At 40.1% G+C, this 25,367-nt stretch overlaps 1 long non-coding RNA gene across 1 annotated transcript; it reads left to right on the top strand.

Moving 5' to 3' along the window:
* The first annotated feature begins 1,821 nt into the window (after nucleotides 1-1,821).
* LOC135278928 (uncharacterized) lies at nucleotides 1,822-11,737 on the top strand. The gene is made up of 3 exons (XR_010346313.1): nucleotides 1,822-3,558; nucleotides 7,997-8,073; nucleotides 8,867-11,737. It is a non-coding gene; the product is annotated as an uncharacterized LOC135278928 (long non-coding RNA).
* Nucleotides 11,738-25,367: the final 13,630 nt, after the last annotated feature.

Here is a 25,367-nt window from a genome sequence, read left to right as displayed (position 1 = left end):
GTATTTTTATGTTCCTATGTATCTTCATCTGTACAGTATCTCTGAATACGCTTAAAACTGTTTGGAAAAAAAAAGTCCGTAAGACTTCATTCAAATAGAAGTGTAGAAAAGTGATCTGCTACACACATATTTCCTCATCACTTGAACTTTCACATCCAGCGAGGGCTGCAGTGTTTAATTTTGGCCATTTGTTTTAATTTGGCCATTACAGTTTAAAGGCCGTGCCCCAGATTTGGCCCTTTGAAGACATATTTTGCTCCAGTTTAAATAGGTACGAGGCATAGCATTTTCACATCATAGAAATGCTTCTCTCTCCTCTTTTTTTTCCTAATGTAAATTTTGCAATGCTAATTCCTTTCATAAGAGACGTAGGGATAAGTGGTGGTTTACAGTTCAACCTTCCCCTGGTGCCCATAAATATTTATTGTTCTTTGCCCTGTTTCAAGGCCCAGATGAAATTCATCTTCCTGGGGGGAGGGAGGGGTGGTGGTGGTGGAGAGGGAAGGGATGTGGAAGGGCGAACATCATCTTTAAAGTATAAATGTGAAGAAAACGAAAACAGATGCGTGGAGAGGAAAAGAGAAGCTGGTGGGAACACGGCAGGGCTGGAGCGCATTTTCCCTGGGAGACGCTCACTTCCTCGGGACGCCCCGCGGGCGGAGGGCTCCCCTGCGGCCTCACTCCCGGGAGGAGCGGGGAGCCGCCGAGGCGAGGGGCGGGATGGGAACCGGCCCGCTCCCCGCTCAGCTCCCGGGCGATGCAAGTGCACCGCCCGCCCTCCAGTCAACCTCCGTCCCTTCCAGCCAGGGAGGAAAATGCCTCCCACCCCGGGAAAGCTGAGGCGCGGCGCTGCCCTGGGCCCGGCGCTGGGCCGGGCGCTGCAGCGGGGCACCGGGCAGGGCAGCCCGGCTCCAGCGGGCACTGCCGTGCGAGGACAGCCCTTCGCAGGCCGGCGGCCCCGGGGAGGAAGAGGGGGAGGAGGTGCCGGGAGGGGGACCGGGAAACTGTAACTCATTGTGGATGGGCTGGACTGGCCGGGGTGGCGAGCGCTCGCAGGCCAGCACATCCATCAACCTGCCGAGCGGCCGACAGGCTGGAGCCGCGGCTGCTCCCGCGCTCCCCGTGTCAGGAATGATCCGGCCCAACTGCGCCGCGCCGGCGCTGCCCGGCCAGCGCTCCGGCCAGCGCGGCCCGGCCCGGCCGCGCCCCGCGCTGCCCCGGGCTCCGCAGGCCTGCGGGGATCCCCGGGCTAAACCCCCTCCCAGCCCTGCGGCTGCACTCGCGTTTAATTTAATGCCATCCTGTCCAGTCGCGTTAAAGGCCGTGTTTAGTCTCGCATCGCCTCTAAGTCAGCCGTAGCATCGCCGGCTCCAGCAGTCCCCGTGTGTCCGAGCGAAGAACCGGGCCCCGGGGCTTTCTTCAGCGCTTCAAATGGGGCACACCAAATGCTCTCTTTTAAATTTTTTTCCCATTTTATTGTTAAGGAAACTTCCCAGTCTGACCAGTCACAAGACTCTCTGGTGGAGAAACCCTCCTCGGAGGCACCAGCTCGAGCTGTTTCTGAGCAGCTGCGCCATGAATGAATGGCTTTATGAGCTGTACATCTTAGACTTTGCCATGGAAAACCTGCGGTCACACTGGTGAGAAGCTCCCTTGCTGTCCACTGGTAAAGCCGTGGCCTTAAGAGCTGCAGGAAGCCAAAATGCCTGGGCAGTGGACCAAATCTCCGTTTGCTGCTTGCCCCCCACCCAGCTGGGACGCTGGCACAGGACATGAAGGCGCTGGCTTTGCTGCGGTGCCTGATAGGCATCAGCTGCAACACCTCCTCCTGTCACGGGGCCTTCGCTCACAGCTCCCGCTCTAAACTTCCTGCACTTTGTCTGCTTAAAGCAGAGCCAGAGCACAGCTCTGGGGATGGGGCCGGTGAGAGTGATTTGTCTGATTTCAAAGCTTTTGCTTGAAGGATTTTGGTATTTTTTACTTTTTTTTAGAGGTTGATTTAAATAGGCATTTTGAAAATACAGGTAATAGCACTTCCTAAACGTGCAATTTTCTCAAAATGGTAGACCATTTATGTATGATACAAACCTATATCTGACATGTTTTCCACATAATTTCCAAATTTTCATCAATCTTTTTGTTTTGTTGGAGCTCATACATCTTAACATGCCCACATAAGTTAATAGATTTCTGTATTATTATTATTTACTATTCAGTAGCATGGCTATTACCCTAAAGGAGAAGACACAATGAAACATCAACAGTTATTTCATCTCGTAAGAATACCAATGCAATTTAAAACCTTAGGTCCTGCATTAGGAACACATCAATACTTGGGAGAGCAGTTAACACATTTTACCTTTAGGTATGTTCTCACACCCTTCTGAAACCAAAGCTACTTAAGTACAGAATCAAAATAGGGAAGGGGAGGTTTTGTAAGAATAAACTTCAAAATATAATCATAGAATCAAGGGTGGAAAAGATCTCCAAGAATCCAACTATTAACTCAGCACAACTGTGTTTACCACTAAGCCATGTCCCCAAGTGCCACATCCACATGTTTTTGAACACTTCTAGGGATGGTGATCCCATAACTTCCCTGGGAAGCTGGGGAGGTAGGCTTGCAGTGCTTGATTATCCTTTCAGTGAAAAATACCCAAACTGCTTTCCTGCAGCTGCAACCTAAAGGATATTTCTGCCTTAGGATTTGTTATTTCACCATCACCAAAATGTTCTTTCTTTTTTTTTATTGAATAATAAAAAAAATGTGGTCTATTGGGGGGGAGGGGGTAGAATTTAATGAGATTCTGTTTTCAAATGAAGTGAGAGGGTGGATTTTAGATGGGCAAATATAACTATCCAAAGAGGCTAAGCAGAAAAGGATTAATATCCCTATACTTAAAGAAATACATACTCAAGAGTTCAATACAATATTTTTCCACAGTACTGAAGCTCTAATGGTACCATTTTAAGCTCTATCACTCCTGCAATACCAGCTCAGGAGGCCTAGTATAGACACAATGATGATTTCATTGTAATGTCTATATCTTGATATAGCATGACAGTAATATCTATCACTAGGATATGAGAAAAGGGGGAAGTACACAAAATCTGATAAATTCACCTCTCAAATTTCAGAAATTATTACTGAAAGCATTTCTTGCAATATTTAAGTGTTTTCCAGAAACGCTCAGCCTCTCATACCAAGCCAGTCCTGTTCCTGTTCAATCGTGTGCTCAGTCTGACAGGATGAGATACCAGAATGATTCCCACTACCTCCAGTATGAAATGCAACATGCACAGTGTGGAAAGGTGGCTCTCATGTTTATGAATGAGCACACCTTGGCAGAATCAGGCTCACCTCCAGCACTTTAATCTTTCTACACATGTAATTAGCACTATCAGCCTAGTATTTTCCTAAATGATGCCTCTGCATTTTGAGGACCGCAATTTTTATTCTCAGCATTCATGCACGTGGAGGAGCTACAGCTATTAGGAGCTGATTTCAGAGGATCTTTGTTGCAGCCAGCAAGAGCAACTCTTTCTGCAGCAAGGCAGGTGGGAAAGCAGTGGAGGAATTAGCTTTAGAGTGGTGTCATTCCAGTTTGTAGTGTAGCTGCTGCATTCTTAAGAAATAACATCAGGCTTTCACTGGTGTCTGGAAAACATCATTTGCTGTGCAGGTACTCTGTCAGCTGTTGCAGGACAAAGGACACCAGTGAAAGATTACATATGATGTGTCATGCTGAAAGACTACTGTTCCATCAAACTTTTCCACTTTCACTAGTACATAGTGCTAGAAAACACAGTGAGGGGGAAAAAAACCTACCAAAATTACCTTGAAAATATGAAAACAAAATAATATTACTCTCACCAGTGAAGCATTCTCACCAATGCAGCAAATCTGCTAAAATTCACAGGAAGACTGAAGTATTATACACCAGAGAAATGAATCCTGCATTACTTCTCAAAGGTGGCCATGCATATGACAGCTTTGTCAAATCATTCATTGTTGACTAAAAGGAAGTTTAATACCTATTACAAGGAAAACATGGTTTCCTCAGAAAATCTCTTTTAAAAATTGTGGAGATTGCTGGTTTAAGGTGAGCCTACTAAAAGATGAGTACAGGCAAGTCTTAAAAAATATTTAGGGATTAAAAACACTTTACTGAAATGCCAGCAGACACACAGCAGTATTTATGCTAGGTGGCTGCCCTGCATTAAATGATAGAGATTAAAAAGGATTCAGCTAGTCAGATAACATTCAAATTATAATTGAATCTGAGCCAGAAATTCTAGATCCAGATACTCACTTAGATATTTATGGAAACCAGATCCAAATGTAACATGGTTTTGTAGCTAACAAAAGAATAACAAGTAGCTGTTGCTAGTTACTGGACCTGTCATGCATTATTAATTGTGGATCATCCTTGCCAACTCTCATGGTTGTTCTGTGCTTAGCTCTTACAATAATCAGTATTTTTCTTGAAGTACTAGTTCCTGGAGTCATGAATATGTACAAATCTCTTCTTTCTGTCTGTATTCTTTTAGCATGTCCTAACGAATTCTCACAATAAAGTACTATACCTTGTGTGTGCAGAGAGGGAAATTCAGAGCCTTGTCTTACTTCCTTTAGAGTCTGCAGAGTATTTCCAGGTTTATTTTCATCAAACTTCTGGTTTATTACCTGGGCCTGCACTACAGTAGGTGTTACATAAGGAGACATAACCCAAACTAATCAAGATACTGCATCTTAATATGCGATTATCTATCAAGTAAATTATAGTAACTGACTGGGGGAGTGCTTTTACCATGTCTAAACTGTGGGGTACTTCTAAATTAAAGTGTCTGTTCTGCACTGACTGTTCTGACATCAAGAATGCCCCTGACTCAGGAGCTAAAGGAGATCATAATCACAGCAGAACTAACAGAAGAATCTGAATCCATTCTGAGTCTACACTTTTTAATCTTTAATTTAGTAGTTAAATGCTCTGTAACCTAAATTAAGTACACAATAAAGTACACCTGGCTTCTGGCCATGTAGAAAATAACCCTACAAATATTGATCCACTGATTCCACATTCATTTAGTAAGGCAGAAATAAGCCCATTGTAACAGGAGATTGCCGTAGGATCCGTATCTCCAGCTTTGCAAATGAACATGCCTTGATGTTTAATTTTCCGTGAGTTCCTCTGCATTTAGGTAGCAGCAGGAGACTATTATACTGTGACAGCCCTCAGTTCTGATGACATTATCTTAAACTTTTCCCAGTTGTCCATCCTCACCCCTGTTGTGCTGCCGTCATCTATTAACATTCCACTGACAACAATGAAAGATGTTGGAGCACAGCGCCTGAGCCCGGTAGCCAGGCTGGGGTGCTTTCACCTGGACGTACATTTGGCAGTAGCCATAGAGCTAATTAGCTGAATGACACTGTGCCAGTTCCTCACAAGAGTCATCTGAGATGCTTTGCATTTATTATTCATGGATTTGTACATTTTTATGGCCAGAAAAAATCATTAGGTCATGAGGCTCTCCTTCTCTGTTATAAAGGCCTTACAATTGCGTTCACTTACTCCTGTTGTTAACCCAATTACTTGTGTTTCACTGTCTTCCAAAAAAGACATCCAAAGACTTCAAAAGATGGCCGACCCACTTCTCCCTTGGAAGTTTATCCCTACAGCTAATCACCCTAAGTATTACACAACTAATATAGGCTTGGGACTAATAAAGCTTAGTCCCCTATGGATTTGTGTTTCATGGTTGATTGACTTCGATGCCTAACAAGCTGTGAGCTCTGATTAAGGTTTCTTCCCATATACAGAACATTTTTAAGGTCTTTTCCCCAAGTTCTTGTGGATCCTGTGTGTGTCACTAATGTGACACCTCACATTATGTCCCTGACAGTATTTCGGATCACTATAGATCTCTCTGTCAGGACTGCTTGGAGAGAGGTTTCACCTATTCCTGACCAAATACTTTCATGAAAGCTGCAGAAACATAATTGCTTCTCAGACTTCCCCCCACCAAGAGTGACTGCAGGGAAACATGTTCAGAATTACTGGAGGCACCTGTGCAAATACATGCATGCACAAATACACATGGCATTGTTACTTGCTTTTTTTTCTTCTAAATAATTGTGCCTTAATTTCTTTTAAATCATCTGTTGCTGTCTTCCTCATTATGTTTTTCTTTTCCTCCTCAGTATGTCTTTCATCTCCAAATCGTAGTGCCCCTTAGCACCCTGAATCTACTCTGAACTGAAAACATTAATGCAGTCAGTATTCTTTTTAATTTGATGAACATCTTGAGTTACTTCTCTTTTTTATCCTATTGAGGTTTTTTTCACAAGTTGGAACAACTTTTATTTCTCTTTTCTGTACTCTTGCAAAATTTTTCCCAATACAGACATGATATGAAGACAGGCCCATATGCCCTACTGTTTTTCTGTATTTTTCCAAACATCTGAGCTGGTCCAATAAACAAAAATGCATCCCTTGCTACAAATCTTTCTCATATCCTTAGACCACTGTAGTTACAACAACATTGCTAAGAGACAGGAACAGTATGCAGTGTTTTCAGTGTTAATCTCCCCAGTGTCAGATAGAGGTAAAAACACCTCCTTATGCTACTCACAACTCCCCTTCTTATATATCAAAGGACCACATCAGTCTTTCCCAGAATATCTCACTGGGAACTCATGTTGAGTGACTTGTCTTCTTTGACCTCTAAATCCTTTCCAGAGCTTTCTAAGACACAGTCTTCCTATTGTTCAGGGAGAAGCTGCTAATGTTCGCCCAAAATACTATACACATTGCACCAAAAATATATGGTTTGTTGCAAACAATTGTTTTGGACAGCAAAAAAGGGTCCATAGCCAAGTTTCCCAAAATCAGTGTAAGAAATATCCAACAGAAAAATTTTAAAATTAGGAAGACCGAAACATACTATACTAATCTTAATATGTCAAAATATCTGCTTTGATATTGTGGGAGAGATAGAAAGAGTAGAAATGGGAATTCACATGCCAATTTTGATGATTTATATTTTGGAGAAAAGATCAGAAAAACTGTTGCAAAGGCCGGATTTATTTAGTAGTACTGGCAATCAAGCCTTGTGTGTGTGAAACTAGTGAACTGAAATGGTATGAACCAAAATCCGAGGCTGTTTTGAAAATAAAGGGCTTGGCTTTCCTTTCAAGATTTATGATAGTCAATTCATATGTCATAGAGATGTTGAGACACTCCAATTAACTGCTTTGACAGTCTTCAAGAAAAACAGATCTATAACCACTGAAACCATGTGAAAGTATTTTTTTTGTTTTGCATATTACTCAACTAAAATATCTTTTTTCTGAATTATTTTTATTAATCAGCTCCATCTCACCTAACCACTGTCAGTTTTGCTAATTAAAAAAAAAGTCAGCTGTTTCACACCATGTTCTTTTGCATCTACAATGAGATTCAATAAAGGCTGAGGAGAAAACTAGTAATTTCCATGTGGGAAAACTATGGTTAATTTCCACTGGGTCATCTGACAAGAAAATAGCACTAAGTGATGTTGATTTTGGTGATTACATACCGGTTCCTGAGACAACCATTCTGCTTGTGGACCAGCTCCTTGAAGAGCTGTCTGTCTCCAGGAAAGGACTGAGAATGCTCAGCTCCTGTCAGATAAGAAGGAACTTGCTATGCCAAATCCTACTGTTGAGAAAATGTTCCAGGGAAAAACCTCTGAACACGAAATACAGTTAAATGGCTTTTAGAGACAGTTCTGTCTATTCTATCATATTTATCAAAGACATAGCTGGATTTAAAAAATAATTTTAAGGTGATGGTTAAGAAAAGTTCTTGTAGAAAAGGAGTGTTTATCAAGTTGCTTTCAATGGAAGCTTGCAGACAAGAATAATTTTACATTTAATCTTTATTACAGTAGTAGTAATAAAGCAGTAGCCCAATGCACTAAATATTTTATTTTTCTTAATACCTTGTTGAAGAATCTGCAGATGTTCTTCAAGGAAAATGAGAATCAAGCCTTTTAACTGTGAGAAATTAATGGCTATTCTCTGTTCTGGTGAGTTTAATGGTTGCAGAGATCTGATTCTGCAAACACTAACACATAGAAATTACATATCTGCATCAAGTTTATTTTCATTATCAGAACCCAACATTGGCTTGTTTATACAATTTTAAACAGTAAACGACAAGCCTAAGAAAAAAAAAAATGAAGTTAGGAAAAGTCTAAACCTGAGGCAATACATAAATCTGCTGATACTGCAAAGTCAGCACTCAGTGCATCCATGAAAGAATAAAGCAAAGGGAGGCAAACTAGGCTTCTAACTATGGAAGCTAATTAGCCCTATGTTTAGCTAGAAGGGAATTTCTGTTTAAAATTCACCCAGGTTTTAGGTTACAATGATTTAAGATTACAGATCACACCCCCACCAAAAAAAAAAAAAAAAAAGTACATGGTAAATATGTTTTAAGGCCCTCCACTGAAAAAAAACATGATAAAAAACTAAGGCCACCTTACTCCTTCCAGCAGTACAGGAAAAAATATTTCCCATGAGATTACAAACAAAGAGGGATTAATTAGTAAGAGATAATTCTCAGGCATTGCACAATGCATTCATGTCCCTCAAGTCAGCACATTTTACTGAATGATAATGTCAACAGCATAGGTTCTTACTGGTCAAAATTACATATGCATGATACCTCTCAATTTCAAGACTATAATAATCTTAAGGGATTTGAATTTGTATCCAGGCAAAGGAGACATCAGTGATATGATACAATTCCTGACTTGAATAATTTTTAGTTCAGACTACTGATAATGAACATGGGGGATTTGCTTTTGATTTTCTCAGCTTTAGGAACAAGCCTACTGGAAAGCTCATCAGTGGAAGCTGCAGGTGCACATCCCCCCTGAAGATGTTAACCTAGAAGAAAAGCCATGATCCCCCTGAGATAAATACAATGTGATAATTATAGGAAGGCTTCTAAATAGTAAAGGAGGAAAGTTCTGGTACAATCTTCTAGTAGGAAAGCAGAAATTTTACCATAAATTTTAGATTAAGCTGTATTGGTTCATCAAAATGCCGTGATTCTCTTTGACAGCAGAGGACTGTTGCCCTAGAGATCTCCTCCAGTCTCAAATTCCCGTATTCATTGGAAAACATCTACTGACATCATTGTAGATGGGAGCTAAATTTGTCCTGAATTTGACTGGAAATTTGTCTCTTCAGATACTGAGGTCAGATTTGGAAATACATCCTTAATCTCTCCTGCTTCTTTAGTCATTAAATAGGTATGCCAATTGTGTACTACACTAGACAAAACCTTTGTATGTACATTTGCAAAAAAAAAAAACCAACAGTCATAGGGACAAAAGATTGCCATCTCTCTTTACTGTGCGTAGACACTGTGCCATTTGAACACAAAACAAAGTACATAGCAGAGGATGTTTGTGAAAAAAGAGGCAGTCATTGACTGAAGAGAAATCTCTGGCAGTCTAGTTCAGGTTCTCAGACAGCTCTAACGAAATCAAGGGTAGATATCTTTATCATTAAGCAATAAAGCTCCAAGGGAAAAGAATATACTTGTGAATACCATCTCTCTAACCATCTCTGATAAATTAACTGTGTTAATCCTTTTTCCCACTCCTTTTTTCCACCCATCCTTTTTTTTTTTTTTTAGGTGACTACGCCCTTTCACCTGCTTCACCCTCACTCTTGCCAGCTTCAGTACTTGGAGCAATTCAGAGAGCCCTGCCAGCAAACCTCACGCTCCACTTACTGCAGTGCTGCCCCACCTCCCATCTGCTGCTCCTCAGCCTGTGTGAAGAGACTGGGATTGGCAAGGAAGCAGGTGAAACACTCCGAGAGGGCAGACAGAGGGAATCAGCAGGTTCCCAGCTGGTAGCAGGCGGAATAGGACTTTTCTCCCACGAGACCTGAGCAACCCATAGCTAGATGGAGTTGCCCTGCAGTCACTATTCATTTTCCAGAGACATCAAAGGTATAGCATGCTACATTTTGCACTGCTTCTTCAAAAAAGAGTAAGATGCTATTGAAAAATCTAGTAAATTGACTGCATTTTCATGATAAAAATTATAATTGCTACTGAAGTGGTGTTTAATAATTTTAAACAAAGCTCTGAGGCATTCTAAGAAAAGAAATATAGGACAAAGGATTCTTCTGTAATATAATGCAAACCCCTCACTCAATAATATGTTAGTGAAATTTATGTAATTAATTAGTGGAAGTTAAGGAACATTTAAATATGCTGTGCCTTTGGCTGTCATAGGGAAATATTCTGGTCAATGAATGCAATAAAATTACTTAAGGAACAGTAAGGATTTTTTTTCTTTAAAAAAGCATGAAAAATTATCTATTGAAAAATTACATCTAAAAAATGAAGAATAAGTACCTGGTATGTGGTTGTTGTGTCTGAGGTCACTGTCATTTAGAAGCTCACTGGTTCATTGCAATTAAAAATGAAAAGCTTTTCATTAATACTCATATTTAGGGAGGTAAATAGCTGCATTGCTGGCTCGAAACCAAACCAGGCTTTACACAAGTGGTTCTTGAGATCACAGCAGCAAAGTACAATATATACTTAATGTATATGTTGATAGCAACCACACACAACATTTCACAGAAAGTCACATTTGCCTAAATCTTCTAGGGCACTACAACCAAGGAGAATTTTTTTCCTATGATCTTGAATTACAAACATATAGATATTTTGCCAAATTTTATTTTCCAGTCAAATTACTAGAAAACAACAGCAAAAAGTTACAATATATGAAGGAAAACGAAAAATGTCTGAGTCCCATTGGAAAAGCCTATCAATCACATCAGTTTGGGTAGGAATTTCAGGTAGGACAAGTGTCCTAGCCTTTTGCTGGGGCAACTAACCATTTCAGCTAAAATCATAAAACCTTCTGGAATGTCAAGGTGCATGAAGAAAATTTAGATATGAATCATGTTTATTTAACTTTTTTTAAAAGGTAGCAATAACTCCTTTGCACTCTTTGGCAGCCTCTAGGGCTGCTTACAAGTTACACCTGTAACTCCCATTAGGTTAATGAGATTATACCTACTCATTAACCTCTAGTGTATTAATGGCTAATTATGTGTCTTATTATTTAAAAGTTGATGCCCCATACAGGTTGTGTGGGGATAGGATGGCTGAATATAAGTGAAGGTTTAGGTGTGTGAAATGAAAGGTAAAGCTGTATCTACAAAGGGTTCTTAGAGGTTAAATATTTCATATTAGGAGGATATTTATTACATTGTATATAGATTAAATGAATGTGAAGGTGGAATAAAGACAAAGCACTGATATTGTAACTTGCAGCAGGCATTTGCTTCAAAGATGCTCTTGGTCTCAGGGTGAATTTCTTTAGTGCTAGTTTCAGCCTCTCCTTAGAGCACTCATATGTACCCTATAGCATGCAAAAGCACGTGTCCAAAAAAAAATCTATTCCTGGCTTGTCTTCTGAGACAGTATTAAATTCAGGTTATTTTGACTGAATTTTGCAAAATTTGTAGCTACAGTCCTTTCTCAGAAAAGAGGTGTTAAAATGTGCTGAGTAACATACAGCTATTTTACCCAATTATGTTGTGTAGGGGTAAGATAGGAATATATTTTAAATATATTTATTTATTTCAAGAAGCAATACTATTTACCCATTTAAATTACATATAACAATGTTTTAATGTGAAGTATTTTGATTCCTGGATTAAAGAAAATTTTATTTTTAAATTCTCTTGAAATTATTTCTCATGTAATAAAAAATCTTCCTCAAAATTTTATCTGACCTCTTGTTATTATTTTTTTGGTTTTTGAAACTGCTAGAAAGCCAAATAACCCATTCTACACAAAGTCCTTTTTCTTAAAGAGAACTTCTCAGACAGGGCTTAGCCTGCTGAACAGCATTTAATCACTACCACCAAAGCACAGTTATGGTGTCATGCAAAAGATAGTGTCACAGTGTCTTTAGGTATGAGAAAATTATTTGTTTGACTTGATTTTTTTTTCCTAATAGCACTGAGAAATCCCTTTAGGCAAGACCCTTTGGTTTTTGTTTTTGTTTTTTTTTTTTTTTTTCTCCTTTGTTTTAATTTTTCCTTAAGCAAAAAGGAGTGGGACTCATTTGTTAGGTGTGTGAGACTTTGCAGGGCTGGTTTTACAATACACCATTTAGTCTTTGGTGAGGCTTGTTAAACCCTGGAAGAAAAGTCATGCATTGACTGAGTGACGCCACCCTGAGGTTGATTCCCAAGGGAAAGTAAAGATTTGGTCCTGCCTTACAACCATTAGGGTGACCCAGAACACCTTCTAGCAAGTGATAGCGTACCCAGCCTTGGCAAGCTGCATAATAACATTAAACCCAGTGATCTAATTATTCACTTCTAATATAAAGGGCAGGGTTCCCTGGGAAATCAGGAGCAGGGCTGAGAAATACATTTCACAATACAAACAGAGGCAGTTTGTCAAGACTCTAACCTGGGAAAATTAACTTATGAAGCTGTCCTATACATCCAGTGTGCCCAGTTCAGAATAATTTCACATTTATGCAGGGAGGATCTTTAAAGCACTAAATTATCAGGCTTGAACACCTTGTTTGAAATATCACTTTAATTTGTTGTGGCTCAGAGATCTTTAACTTCTTATTAATTATGGAGATACATAATGTAAATATATACATAAGTTTAGCATAGGAATTTAAACTAAGCCCTACTGACCTGTGAACATAAGAGAAATTTATAAGTAGAAAATATATTTCATAAAGCCAATGAGAAAGTCAGCAGCACTCAAGACAGCATATAAGACTTTTCTTCAATGTCAAACTTCTTTTTCATTATCATTTCTTCATTTTTTTCTTTATTCTGTGTAACCTTGTGTGTTGCCAGATAACAAATTTTTGCTGTGTAAAGGTACCCATTTCCAAATGTATCTTTAAATACAAACTGAAAAAATATGCATCATCATTAATTTATACACCTACAACTTTGGATTATTTGCAAAGGAATAGCCACACATGCCAAAGAAGTGACTGTTCTATACCTCTGTACACAGAAAAATAGATTTTTCTACAAGCATATTTCAAACTGTGGAATATTTGAACTACAGCCCAAGTAATTACCTGAGCAGTCTACTGGGAATGTACATATTAGAACAAGTTGTAAAATAATCTCTTCCAAATAGCTATTAAAAACAAAGTTATAGATCCTGGGCCAGATTCTCAGCTGTTACAAATTGGTGGCTGTTACAAGCCCCTGACTTCATGTGCTCAAAGGTTGAGCTCCAAGAGAAATTTTACAGTAAAACTAAAAATTACTGAAAAATGAAGTTCAGAGCAGGAGCACAGGTGGTACTCACACCATCTCCTTCAAATTCTTTCAGGCATTTAGCCTGGCTTCTCTGAATTATGCCTGCCTCCACTTCACTGGCAGTATGAGGAACCTGAGTTCCTCCAAACTGCACCATAACAGATGACTAACGTAGAATCAGTCAGAGAGTGTAAATGCCCTGAATACCACAGAAAGGTCATGTCTTCTGTCAATATAACTGAATTGCTAGAGAGACTCCGCTTTCAAGAAAAAAAAAAGAAAGAAGAAAAAAGAAAAAAGTATCAAGCCATTTCATTGTAAAGGTTGTGGTTATTTGCAAAAGCAAATCTGTTGTTGCTCCAATTTCTGCATCACTTTCTAATTTCTCTGGGATTCTCTTAATTAAAAAGTATCCTGAATATTGTCTTGCTGTCTATAATAAGAAAGATTCTTATTTTCTTCTTTAATGACAGTCTAAATCTAGTGTAGTAACCAACTGACTAACACAGGGAAATCCCAATCTTTCAGCTCCATTGTATAATTTATACAATATGTTCAACACTTTCCCACATAATAAACGTGGGAATCCCTTACAACCAGTCCAAGGTCTGAGGTTTTTAGTATGAATCATGTTCGCTGCATCCTGGCTTAACCACACCCCCAGCTACTTCTGCTGGGAGCCAAAGAGTTACTGCAATCACCACTGGCAGGAGATACCATGTGCAAAGGCATTATTTACAGCAGGATGCAGTGAAGATGAGAGACAGAGACTGATAACTTTATCTCAGGGGTTACCTGGGAAAGACTGCTCTAGGTCTATTTAAAAGAGTAACTTTAAATAATGAATAAATTAAGAGATATTATCATTCAAATATTACTTCTTGCTATGACAAATCTTTCATGTAACCCTTAGCCAGGTTCTGTTTATTTAAGGTGATGCTCATTTGAATAGTTTGGGAAAGAAGTGCTTTCACTCTACCTGTTATTCAATTTGACAGTTCTTTGCAACATGGGAGAGTCATGTTTGAACTTGTACAGAGAAATGTCATTGTCTTGTCTTAAGGAAAGATATTCAAGATACCTCAGATAATGTTCACATGCATTTAGCCTCCCTGAGTGGAAAATTAATGTCTGGCAGAAGTTTTTATGTAAGGGAGAGGGCAAATGACAACAGGTTGTCTGATTATTAATGCAAAACTGGGAATTTTAATCAGCCTTCAAAAACTAATGTATAGTTTCTGAGTTATGCTCAGCACTGCAAATCCAGCTAGACATTTGCCTGCAACATAGATGTCTCCACTGTACATTTATTCCTATTGCTTAGAGGCCTCATAGATGCACAAACATAGCACAGACATAATCACCTCTTGGTCTTTTGTCTGTCAGATGTATTTCACTTATTTTAAACTTGTGTTGTCACATGAATGCCAGCTCCGCCTTTTGCAATCAGGAACATGAGTTTGTCAAGGCTTTAGGCACTCACTCAAATCTGACCACCTGACTTGGACTTTTGCTCTGAATCATGCTCTGGAAGAACCTAGATACACACCTGTCTGTTGACTCCAGAGGGAATTAAACCTAAAGGCCAGTCAGCTAACTCAGCCACCTAAGTAAGAAAGTGGATTCTGAATATTAAGTAAAGCCACTCACAGTTATATGGGGGTAAAAAATTAAGGGCAGAAATGGTTCAGTGCTACATTTGTAAGAGTGAGTTTTTTAGAGCGTTCTCCTCTCACTAAAGGTAGTTTTTGAAGTGGGAGGAGGAATTCATAAAAGGAATTGCTTTTGCACTATCATGCAAACGTGAACTAGTCACAATTCAACCACTTGTTGAATATTGTGAGTTTTCTATCTCTGTATCCACTGCATGAAGCAAGGGGGTCAGAAGAAGGAATCCTGAGTTTGGTTCTTATCTGCATCACTGATTCAGTTTGTAATATTAAGCAAGTCAAGTAAGTGGTGTCAGGTAGGCATCACAGGTTTTCCCACATCACAGAAATGCTATTTGGCTGAATTAATTTATGCTTATGAAGCACTTAAACTTTTTTTGAGAAGTCAGTGTAGTAGTATGAAAAGGAATTTCTCACAGGTTCCAGAGGTGCTGGGATCCAGTGGAACTGAGGCAATTAATCAGTGTTCTTACAGAGTGAGAGCACTGTGCCTCTCTGAAAGACAAGCATACACAAAAGTTAAGAAATTGTTTATTCCAGCCGTAATAGGAAACTTTTGTATATAATTTCCCTGCTTACTCAAAGGCACTTTAACATCTGTCAGGCCAGGCCTAGCACTTAGCACACAGATCTGAGGACAGAAACACATGCCCCATTTCCTGATAGCAGCTCACCCGCCACTGCTGCCAGACTCAGGGACCATGCGTAAGACACCACGCTCAGTTCCACCGGTTACTTTGGCTTCATGGACCAAATCCAAATTTTGCAGGTGTAAATGAGAGCCACACAGTCTGTTCCATGCCTTTAATGAAATTTCAGTTCTGATTACATGGCACTATCTTCCTTTTAACCATTCAAGAAGGGATAAGGACTGAAGCCAAAAGCTACTCACCTTCCATTCCTTGCCTCTTTGAGGCATGCAATATTTCAATCAGAATCCTTATTGTCAGCTCCAAACATCATTCCCACCCATTCCCATTCAGACAGTGCCAGTCAGGTCAAACAACAATCACCACAACATTTAGAGTCCTTCAGGGAAAAGGTGTTTAAGGGTATCCACTCTTTTCTTTTAAATCTCTGATTTCAGTCAAAAATCTCTTCAAGCTCTGCAATAGAAAAATTACATTTTTCGCTCAAACACCACCAACCCACTCTTCTTTCTTGTATTTGATCATAATTCCTGTTCACCGAGTTGTTCTTTCTCCTGGGTTTATACACCTGTGTTCCTCCCCACTTTTACTCAGACTTCAAGCATCTGGTAACATCCAGTGCTGCCAAGTTTTCCTATGAGAGCAAGCACACTCAGAGGCCAACAGTGACAGTAATCACTGTAACAGACAATTTCAAATATTGTGTGTTCCTCTCACACTACAGGGACTGCTGTCCCAGCCCAAAGGGAAAAAAATAAAAACTGAAAACGTTAAAACTACCCAAAAATATGTATTTTGAGCTAGTCAGGAAAGAAAAGGCAGTGGTTTTATTTTTTGTTCTTTACACCTACACACCCCTACATGCATTCACACATCTATACTTCAGAGCATTTTATTACTTCAGTCATAATTTAGAATTTTTAAAAGGCATACAGTGCAAGGCATTGCAACTGATTGCAGTCTGTTTCTATCACCCAAAGAGTCTGGAAGCATAATCAGTGTTGTATTCCTTATCTGCTGTATTTCCTTGTCTCCTTTTGCACCCTGACAGAGGATTAATCACCTGATGGGAATACCATAGACTGCAGAGATCTGGTGGGAAATATATTTCTGAATGACTTCACACTAGTCAGAAGTTCATGATGTGTATGATTTATTGTCTCTAGTGAATTTCTCATTGCTTTTGAGAATTTAAACTAGTTCAGCTGCTCCTAGTGATGAGGCACAGAATGCAAATACAAGGCCAGGGTAACTCTGTGAAGCTCATATTTGGAAAGCAACTTTTCCAAAATATGCAGAGAAATGATGACTTAAGACTTAGACCTAAGGAGGAGAAGAGCAACTTACTTTTCAGCTGTTTCCACATTGTCTTCTGGCTGTGCTGTAAAGACTTATACATAGGGGGAAAAACTGTAGAAGAACTGTGGCCAAAATCTGAAGTCTTTCTTCAATTTTCATCACATTTTTACATGGCAAACTACCTCTCAGCATACTTCCATGTAATAAGATACACACATGGAAGAGCAGAAAGAAAAACAAGGCCAAGATGTCAGGACTGCTCTTTGGCATATTCAGGATGTACCAACTGGAAGCTGAAAATGAGAGCAGCTCAGGTAACAGACACTGTTGGACAGATGGGGTTTATTTACCCCAGGAGGGTAGAAATGCTCAGTAGGATCATTCAAAAGCAAAGGCAGATGGCAACATCATACAAATCCTACCCTGAATAAGGATTTCAGGTTCAGAGCCCTGATCTGAAGGAGCAAATATAGCTGGCTGCCATCACTCAATGTTTCAACTAGTTTTTAAAGCATTTTTATTTCTTAATATCTTCCTCACAGTTCAGTTTTGATATTCCATGCAATGTCTCCTCTTCAGCTTTGAATATGGTTAATAATTTCTTTGGGATCACAAAACTATAAAAACAATGTTTACTCCTACAAAATAAACACTTAACATTTTACAGCCTCTAAATATACTTCTGAAAACATACAGTATCTTCTTCGGCCCAAAAATACTTTAAAGGCTGTCTTCACTGAGCAATGTGATAAAAAGGACTAAAAATATTCAAGACACAGTGTTTTAAGTATTAAAGAGTAAAACACATTTGAGCATGCATGTGAGCAAGGATCTGACTACTGACTGGTCTGCCTCTGTGTAAAGGGGCATAAAGCCCTACTGTTCTGATATGAACAACTGCAAGTGACAATGCTAAGCAAAAGCACTGGAGTACTAAGGTTATCAAGAAGTCAGTAAGCTATAACCAAGCTAGTAAGTCAAGCAGCTGTCTAACCATAGTCATATCTATATAAATACCAGAGATTTACAAATTTGAGCGCACAACAAAACCAGACAGAACTGTCCTAATGCTTGACTTGGGAGAAAAGAGACACTGTGAGATAAATCATTGGTTAAGTTTTCTTCCCTTTGTCACTCCCCTAACAGTCTGGAGGTGCCTGTCCTCCATTTTGAGAATTTATGTGTTCCCTGAAATGAAGAGAGGTTTCATCTCCTTTCAGCTATCACGTTCACCTCTTTCAGAAGGTTTGCTTTGCCCAAATTCTTTGACAAGGAGTGAGTGAAATCTCAACCTCACTGAAGGCAGTGGGAAATTTGCCATTCACTATAACAGAGCCAGGGTTTCAACAGAAAGTTTATATCTGTAGAAGACCAGACTGAATCTAGTCCAGTGTTTGTGAAGTGCTTTGAAGTCAAGAGTGTTGCAGCACAGAAAGTACTGGTATTATTACTATTGCTATTGAGTGCATGACACAGAAGAAAGGTAGAGACCTCAGAGTGAACTGGAAGGAAACGCTGATTCTGGAGATCTTTCTCAGAGGTCAGTACATGGCATTTTTCTAAACAGTTTCCTTTAAAACTGTCTAGTAAAATTCTCTTTCAACCTCAGTACCTTCTTGGCATGTTAATCAGAAGCAGATCGTCCTACCAAGCCCAACCATCCTTATGGAAAGCATGCTGTCTTTTCCTTCACATACTTTTCCTGAGTTGTATAACTGGTCTCTAAAGATTAACTGAAATAAATACTCTACAGGGAGCTTTTTTTTTCTTTTTCAGAAGCGCTGCAAAAGCCAAAGCTGGAAGGGAAAATCTCTGTTTTGCTTTCAGCTTGTCTGTTCTTCCTCTGAACTACAGTGTGGCCCATGCACTGCACTGGCCCATGAAAAAGAAAGCCTGGGATCCAGCATTGTGGGCAATTGTAAGCTCTTCCATTACTTGTGGTTGTTGTGTATTTATTACCACCAGACAAGACAACGGTTGGTCATCAAGGAAAAAAAAGCCCTCTCCCATGATCTCATTAACTAGTTTATTCTGCCACAGACTCATTCAGAATTCTTTTCAAGTTACATGGACAACACTGCAGTCAGGAAATGTGTTAGCTGCTACCAAAGGAACTATTATTTGGGTCTTGGCTGTTGCTTCCCCGCAGTGTTCTCACATCACAGTCCCTGCAGTTCCCTCAAACATCTTGCTCATTGGAAAAAAAAAAAAAAACACTCCCTGTGGGATTCAGGTACCCAGGGACTGATCTTCAGCTGGTGCAGACTGTCAGGGCTCCCTTAACCTCAGGCAACCCAAGGTTTTAGACTTCAGAGGATTTATCAGCAGCTCAGCAGCTGTGAGAAGAGCACAGCGTTAGGTCAGAGAAGGAACAGGCCAGCAGTTGTGAATCAGCCATTGGCACACTCAGTTCAGCTGAGAATTCCCAACCACAGCCTACAGAAGGGAGTTGTTACATCTTGATTAATTTCAAATCACACTGTCTTCTTTCAGTCTCTACCTTTTTTGGTTATCTCAGTGCACAGCAATGGTCCCAGTGGTTGAGATCTGCACAGTTGTGTTCTTGACTCTGATCTTAATCATGTGGCCTGTGATGGAAACAGTGACAAATTACTTCCATCAGTCAACTAAAAAGAAAGGACAAGCTTGTACAGTCTTCTAAATTTAATCAACTAGGAGCCAAATAAAGGTGGTGCAACAAAATATGCTATTAAATACTTGACTATTTAGTAGGTTTAATTGCAGCTACAAAGAAATTTGAAATACCATAACCTAGGAATCTTCCAAAAACAGTTTCTTCTTCTGATTTTAATCCAGATGGCACTTACTAACAAGCTGCTGAGACACAGGACATTAGCACTGAATTAATGCACCTATACATCTTCAAGAATGGAATCTGAAATGGATCTGATTTCTGTATGAACAACTGTGATCACATCTATCTACATGCAGTCATGTCAACACTTCACTTGATGCTCATACAATTATTTTTCAAGAAGTCTCGTAGTCTCTCAGTGCTTTGGAAAATGAGACCACTTCTTTGTAAACTGAAATATGCCCAAGTTTATACAGAAACATTTTAAGACACTGGCAACAGTGAATAACAGCATTAACAAGAGCAAACCCAACTCTAACCATCTATTTAAGTATTTGCTGCAAGTATATATGTATTCCCTATTTAAAATTACCAGTAAAAAATGGTATCAGATGCAACATTTCAACCAATAAACACATTCCTAAGGGAAGATATGGCATGCTTTTCCACCACTTATCACAGTCAAACACACCAGCTGCATCTGTTCAGGGCAGTTCATATCTCACTTAGTGCTACTTTTCATGGCCTGTGACATACGAAAGAAGGTACCTGGCCTCACTCTCTGTTCTTAGGAAGATCCACAACGCTGTGCAAATCAGTATTTGCTTCATGCTCTTCAGCATCCGTGGGTGATTCCAGGGCACACTGGGCTTTGCCTCCAAGAGAACAGGCAGACAAGGGGAGAATTTAGAAAAGGAGAAAGATGGACAGAATATTGATCCCTTTCTGTGCCCTTAAAAACCACACAGGCAGCTTGGGCTAGAGAGACTTAGCAAAAGGGATAAGTTAGTGTTTTACTAGTCTCTCAAATCAGCTGTAACATCCTTATGGATTTAAGGGGGTCAGGATTTCACTCACTCTGTTTTTTCTGTCAGAGAAAACCTAGTGGTTTGCTAAATTAACTTTCAGTGGGGCTACTTCTTCCTTATCTGGAATTTGGGGCAGCAGAAGGCCTGGTGCTGCTAAAGCCCTGTGATGTGCCAGCCCTCTACAGCTCCCACGTCCACTCTGCCCCTCGGGGTCCCACCAGTTCACAGCCCCATGGCCGAGCAGTACCCACACACGTCTGCCCTGCTGCTGCAAACTCACAGGCACCCTCTAGCCATGCACCTCGCCTCCTCAGCAGGCCTGTGGTGGGTCGGCTCCACTGATCAGCTGGAGATTTTGTTTAGAAAGCTTCTTTATGCTGTTTATGCTGCTGTCAACACCACAAACCTAACACTGCCACCTTGTTGTTTACATACCTCCACTCCAGGACACCCTCTGCTAACACTGCCCAGTGTGTGAGGGTGCAGCTTCTCCTTCTTATTTGTATAAGGTTTGTTAACCACATTGCTATAAGATACTCATTCAGATTTCACCCAAACAGACCTCTTGCTGTCAGCATTTAATTATGCTTGCATTCCTATGTAAATAGAGTGTTAGCCAAAATAGAGCTTTTTATAGAAGATAAGATCAGGCACATCTTTACAAGAAAAGGAAGCTTTGGAAGCTTCTGTACTTCTGGCAAGAATAAATTTCTAAATGCAAGAGAAAAAAGCATAGAACTGAGCATGTTCTGTTCATGATAAATCACAGTATTGAAAGTAGTACTCTTTATATATCTTTATTTGGAGGCTTAAGAGTACGTATTTAATGTGTGTATATAAAATATGTCCTTGTAAGACTATGAAGTCTTCTCAGACTTCCATTGAAAAATACTGTGCACTTAAAATTATTCTTTTTAATGATTCACAGTTCAGAAGAGATTTCAAGCAAGTTTTTCTCCAAAGCTGGATATCAAATTATTTGACAATCTTTTTCTCAGTTTGGCTCATGTATGTAAACATCTGGAGAAACATTATGTTCTAAGCTTAACCATGGATTTTATATCATAAGATAAGCATACATTTTAAATACTAATTTAAAGTGTAAAATACTGAAATCTCATAAATTCAAATAGGTCCCTAGTCTTCCAAGCATAAATGTCCATTACCCTTTCAAATAGTTTTAAAAGAATAACAGAAACCTTCAAACGAAAATACCAGACCCCACTGTGTTTAGATTGATGGGAACTGCAGCAAGCCTTATACAATTTTTCCTCACCAACATGAGTCTTAACTCAATTGTCAAGTTTGCTGTCACCTTCAATCTAGATTCCTGTGAAAGGTCATGCAGATCTAATGCATTGGCTCAACTTTTATCGTACTAGGACATTGTGGTTAACTTCAGATCTCCAGCTAGCATTCTCAGTAACACACTGAGAGGTAGAACTGAAATCACATTGAACAGAGCTATTTCCATGATAACAGCTTTTGAAGAACTTGTGCAAGTTTCTGGGTGATAAAAAGCTGCATCAGCTATTTTGGCTCTTGATTTGGTCACATCCAATGCAGCTGAACAAAAATTAAATATCAGTTAACCCCATGCTGCTCCAGAAATCTATATAGAACACAATTTAGCATTCTCAGAATGAGACTTGACAAGCTATTTTCTTGTGGCAAATTGCCTCGACAGTACAATTTCGGTTTGTCCAAAGGTTCCTATTTTTCTAGTATCTAGCAGCGTCAGAAGTAAGTATCACAATCATTTGGGGGCTGATAGCTCATATGGATAACCCAAGATCTTCTTTCTGAGACACCATTAGGAAATCAGAGCAGAATTCTGTTCACCGTATTTTCACTTGCAAACCTTTAGGTACCCTAAAAATGCTTCACGAGGAAGACAATTAATGAAGCATTTGCAATTAACTTATTTTATTGCTGAGTACCGCCCCAGTGCTGTGATGTAATTCACCTGTAATATTTGACCTAAAGGGGAATTTGGCAGTTGGAGCTGAGATGTTCTCACGGATCTGCCCTATTACCTAACTTTACCTACTGCTTCATTAAAGAAGTGTAAAATTATTTCCATATGAATAGAAAATCAATTTTATACAAAGCACTCTGAACAAATGTCTTCCACTATGAATAAAAAAAAAAAGAAAAGATTTTATTTGGCTGGAAATGCTTTGATAAACAACAGGTCTCATTGACTACACCATTGAAATGCTCTAATGAATTTTTAATATCTTTAGTTGTTTAACTGGATCTTATTACAAAGAAACTGAAGGCACAGGAGCATGATGTTTCCTCCACTGGCACATTCAAGAAATCAGTAGAAACATGCCAAGGGAATGTTCTGGTTTTGAAACAAGGCTCCAAAACTAAACTCAGGGGAAAAAATAAAAAGCATTTTGTTGTTGCTTCTAGAATTAAACTACTGCTGCTGATTTGAAATGTATATTATCCTTTCCTCAAACTGACTACTTGGTCCTGTCCCTCACCTCCCTACAGGTATGATATTGCATCTATGGCTGGCTGACAGGTGGCAGAAACTGATCACATTTGAAAACAAATTAAAGGTGAGAGATCTCTTGCTGCACAGACAATAGGAGGGAAATTCTGCTATTATAACCTATGCATCATTAACCTATGAAGTTAAAAACTTGATTTCCAAGACAATGATGTGCTTCACTTCTGGCTACTATTGCACAGCTGCAGAGATCTTCCCTGTCTGCTTAGTAACCCCGTACTGATTAACAAGATTGAACTGAGAAAGTTCACCTTACACCGTTTTGTCAGGACCTTCATTTTCTACCAATGTCCCCATGTCTGCTGCAGGTTTTAAATCTTATATGGAGTCCCAGGTCACAGGAACTGAAGCACATTGAGAAGATAAATCATGACAGACTCTGGCATTCTGCTGTTTTTCTGGTGACGGACCCGCTGTGCCTTGAGAAGCCCCCCAGCTTGCATGGAGGCTCTCTCTGCTGTAAGAGCCGATGTATTATCATCACCAACAGAACAATGGAGCTGGCTGCACATGCACTGGGAGCCCAGTGCACCACTGGACAGAGGAGCCTCTTGCAGAGCTTGCAGAGCAGGGATCATGAGGAGTGTAACACAATGAGGCCCACAGAGAACTAATGCAAGTAGGGGTTGCTGTGCCAGGGCTCCACTCAACAGGCTGCATCTGCTGGCAAAGTGACAGGGTAGGATTAGTGCTGATCAGAAAGACAAGCTACTTGCTCAGTTTCCTCATCTAAGAAGGAGAGGAGTAATACAGCAGGGGTAGGAAGAGCTTCAAAGCCTGAAAGGACATGAGAACTGTTTACACACACACACAAAAAACAAAACAAAACAACAACAAAAATAAGAGGTGCATCTTCCAGCAATTTTTCTGAGCACAGTGAAGAAGGTACCAAAGTTCACTCGCCCATAGATTACCCTGAATGAGAAAAAACATGTAGAAAGTGGGTGTCTTCTTCCCAGAACACACTCCAGAGTGTTTGAGAATGTACCTCATCCTCCCCCACATTTGTTTGTTTTATCCATCTGTTATTGCCCCATATTTGATTATGAATTAAAAGCATTCTCCTGGAGCTGCACTCTGAGCTTTTCAAACTGAAGTGTTTGAATAAGGCTTGTCACTACAGGAAGGATACAGAGGGCATCACATTCCCCAGCTGCCTCCCATCACCCTTTCCCCCTCCCTGCACCTCGGGGCCAGCAAGCAGCTTGGATGCAAAAGGGGAGAGCTCTAAGCAGCTGCTACCTCTTCCCTGTTTCTCCTGCTGAGCAGCTTCCATGCAGGAAAGTGGCTCTGTTGCTTGATTTCAAGTTGGAGGAGCCTGAGGGCAAACAGAATGGTTCATTGGGCTGTCTAAGCCTGCAGTGGCACATTAGTAGAGGATGGATTCCCCTCAGTCCTCCACAGGCACAAAGGACAGGCATATGAGAGAGAGGTCATGTGGCTCCCTGATTCTCCCTGCCCCAGCCACAATGCCTGATTAAAGAAATTATCCTAATTTTTCCCAGATGAGTCCCAAGGAAATGCATAGTCTTACAAAGCATTTACTCTGCAAGAGTCTGCAGAAATAGGATGTTCTGGCAGTACTCTAAAGTTGGGAAGTTCCCCGTCTTCCAGAGGACTTTCCAAAAAGGGGCATTTGAGGGTGATTTTCACTTCCTCTGCACTGGCTGAACTGACACATGAAATAACCTGTTTAAGTCTTGGGCTATGGAGGAGTTTCTTTGCTCTAGCCAAGTGTCCTGCAGAACAAGTTAAAACTCTTCAGCTCAGCCTATCACACTGTCAGAGTGTGATAAAAACCACGGCAGCCACCAGAGCTGGGAGCATCCATACTGTTTGAACACTGTTCCTGAGTGAGAATATAAATCTTTTAAATGTATAGCCTGTTTCTTAAGAAGTAGTTTTGGGTTTTTTTCCTGAATTACTCCAATAAGCCATTTGCATATGATAATTTAACTGATAAGGGGGCTGTTTCGGGTAGCAAATTTGCTGCTTTGTTCTTCACAACACAAGGAAATTTATTTTAAAAACAAGTTTTCAACTTCAAAGCTTTATAAGCTGACACAAAACACAGCACACACACACACACACACACACCACCCATGCTTCACATTTTAGCCATTTGCAGAGCCCAAAAGCAGTGTGGAGACGGCTGACAGTAAGGGGATTGAGAGAGCTTTTCTGTGTGGGCTCCTGCTGCAGCCAGATTAGATGAGGGAATTAGAGACAGGGTGCGGTTCCCACCTCGAATGCCTCTCCTG

The sequence above is a fragment of the Passer domesticus genome, chromosome 1, assembly GCF_036417665.1.
Source record: "Passer domesticus isolate bPasDom1 chromosome 1, bPasDom1.hap1, whole genome shotgun sequence".
Classification (NCBI taxonomy): domain Eukaryota; kingdom Metazoa; phylum Chordata; class Aves; order Passeriformes; family Passeridae; genus Passer; species Passer domesticus.
This window is presented reverse-complemented; position numbering and strand designations above follow the sequence as displayed.